General features: G+C 35.5%; 1 long non-coding RNA gene across 1 annotated transcript; it reads left to right on the forward strand.

Moving 5' to 3' along the window:
• Positions 1–1095: 1095 nt before the first annotated feature.
• Positions 1096–1461, forward strand: LOC140817434 (uncharacterized). Its single transcript, XR_012114765.1, has 3 exons — positions 1096–1203; positions 1285–1348; positions 1440–1461. It is a non-coding gene; the product is annotated as an uncharacterized lncRNA (long non-coding RNA).
• Positions 1462–3249: the final 1788 nt, after the last annotated feature.

Below are 3249 nucleotides of genomic sequence, written 5' to 3' on the forward strand. Positions count from 1 at the left end.
GATCTTCTGAGACTGTAGCATCAAACAAGTTCTCAGGAGTGAAAGACTCAAAATTGTCAGATGATGTGGAAGAAGTTTATGATTGCGGCACTTCAAATACGAAGGTTTTATGTCTCTGAATTTAATGTCAATTAAATTCTATTCACCTCCATATAAAAATATATCATGTCTTTTGTTCTTGAAAGGGGAAAAAATTGTCACCTGATTGTAAAAGAACGCGAAAACGTGGTGGCTTATGACACAATAATATCAGAAGGAGGTCAAAATGTTATGATTCACCATGTTCCACTTGAGGAAGAGAACTTCAAAGTATCTATTGATGTTGTCCTAGATGAAAAAGCACAGCTTCCGATCCCAATTAAGTTTGGACCAACAATCATCAATGATGCTATTGGAGTCATTGTTGGTTGGCCTAAAGAGTTGGTAATTTTTCCAACGAAAAAGGTACTTTTGGTTTTCATTTGACTTTGTGTTTGCAACTGTCAGATATGTTGCTCGTACAATGTTTTATTTTAAAATACTTGTATGAATAATATTTTAAATTGTAGAGGAAGGGGAAACTCAATCATTTGCGCTTGCGGATGTTCCTGGTCAGCGCGAAAAGTTCAAAGAAATTGAGAAAACATTACCCATGTCGTGCACGTATATCTACTCTCATGTTGTTAGATTGCTGAATGAATCGGATACCATATACATTGAGTTTGAGGACGCTATGTTTGGACGTCCTAAAAGCATATGGTTGCTAAGAGAAGATATCTTACGCTTTATGGAGATGAGGGAGATAGGTGCCAGACAAATTTTAGTTTACATGGGGTATATATATTGTCTAAGTTAAAATATTTGTGCATTTATATAATATTTTTTGTGGTACTTGTTCATATTTTGAAAATTTTCTAAAAGATATATTTGTGCACTATATCTTGCAGTCACCTCTACAAATATTTGAAGAAAAAAGACAAGGCTGGTTATTTTTCGTTTGTGGATCCCAGTAATATACCTACATGCCCGATTGGCACAGATAGCCGTGACTCATCACAACATATTGCTATAGATTTCTACTTCATGAGTGTCGATGCTGTAATTTCATTTTTTCAGGTACCATTGGATCTTGACAATCGTCAACGAAGATAAGAATATGATCTATTTATTGGATTCTACGTCTAACAGGAACCGATATGATATATGGAAAACTATTGTGACAAAGTAGGTAGTAGCTTATGTTGATTTTGAATATATTAACTTATAAATATGCAAAAAAATAACTTCTTACTTTTTAAAATGTAGTGAGGTGAAGATGTACAATGCCTCGAAGGGTATTTCTAAAGGGTCAGGTCTTAAAATATTGACGGTATGTATCGTAATTATTTATGAATACATGAATTGGTAGTGGTTATTAATTTGATTGTGATTGTTGCATGAACTTCTCAATTCCATTATAGGGTAATCTAAAACAAAGTGGTTGTAATGCCCTAGATTTTATATCATGTTAAACAAAGATTATTGAAGTTGAATTGATATAATTATAGACGGGCTATTACGAGACCAGATTGGCCAAGGCAATTAAATTACACAAGTTGGGGACAGAACTAGTGGCGCCCGAGCGGTAGTTTATGACCGCCCGAGCGCCGGTGTTTATCGAATAATCGTTGCGGGCAGAAGAGTTGGCGCCCGGGCGGTAGTTTTTGACCGCCCGAGCGCCAAGGGTACATTTCGAAAGGCTTGGGCAGAAAGGGTCGCGCCCGAGCGGTACATTATTACCGCTCGAGCGCCGACCAAGATGCGAGAAAATGTGCCACGTTTCTCTATCATGCAAGTTAGTATATAAATATAAGTTGCATGTAAATTTCTCAGAATTTTTAGAAAGGAATCGAGATAAGTTCCTGTATATGTGTTGAAAATCCTTACGCCTTTAGATTTCAATCCGCCCGTCAGATTTTGAATCTGATTTCGGTACTGTGTACCTATCAACACAGGCTACAACTGGACGTAAGTTTTGTTACGTTTAGACAAGATTTGAATTTATGATATTGTCAGAATTGAATATGGTTCAGATATGGTGTTTCTGCTACCGTAGACATTATAGAATTGAAGTCAGATTAAAGAACAGTCTGTTTCTGTAATTGTTATGATTTTCGAAAGATATTGACTAAGATTTTGATATCAGAATTGTGTATTACTGATTTTGAATATATCGATATTCAGATTATGAATTCCAGTATTATATTTGTGATGTTCAGATTGACGGGGTATTCAGATTGTATTGTTATACCGTTGAAACATCAGTTGATTTAGATTGATCAGATTCAGATATGATCTCGATTATATTGTGATAGCGATGACATGAATTGAATTGTATCTTGTTCAGATATTGATCAGATTATGTACTGAGTTGAGTATTGATCAGAACAGATTGTGAATTGAGTTATTCATTGATACTATGTATTCGATATTGTCTTTTCAGATTGGATATGGACAGATTTGAATACAGGTCATCGTCTTCGTCAGACCGGGACGACAAAGGTATAATTCATGTGATATTCGGGAAGACCTAACTCAAATAAGATCCTATTTGAGTTTCCCAATAAAATCACATACTAGATTATTGTTATATTCTGATATGAATATGCTTTTGTTTATGTGTTGATATGCTATGCTTTAATTACAGATTGTTATATGCATTGCATTTAAGATAGGAAAGTTTGACAGATCCGTCAGACTTCTAGACGTTCGGTGTATCGTTACATAGGAGCAGACACCGTCCTATTGTAGATTATTCGATACAGATCAGACCGAAGTCTAGGAATAAGACGTACCGTCACCCCGATTGGAGAGTAGGTGACAGATCGTCTTATTCACAACGGGATCCCTAGAGTTATAGTTGAGTCGAGTCTAGACATGATTTGACTAGAACAGCATGCGTTTATAGATGTGGTTTCATAGACTATGAAACCCATGTTTATTGCTTTCAGTATGATAGCATGTTTATATGATTGGATTTGAATTGCATGTTTATCTGAATTGAGTTACATGCTTATTTTGAGTAGATTTCATAGATTATGAAATCTATTACTTTTGAATATGTTCATTATAGCATGTTTTATGATTTAGATTATTTATATACATGCTTACCATGTTTTATACTGGGATTTATTCTCACCGGAGTTATCCGGCTGTTGTCTTGTTTTGTATGTGTGCATGACAACAGGTGGGGCTGGATCAGGGTCAAGATGAGAAAGAGGCTGGACTAGA

Source organism: Primulina eburnea, chromosome 16, assembly GCF_022965805.1.
Source record: "Primulina eburnea isolate SZY01 chromosome 16, ASM2296580v1, whole genome shotgun sequence".
NCBI lineage: Eukaryota > Viridiplantae > Streptophyta > Magnoliopsida > Lamiales > Gesneriaceae > Primulina > Primulina eburnea.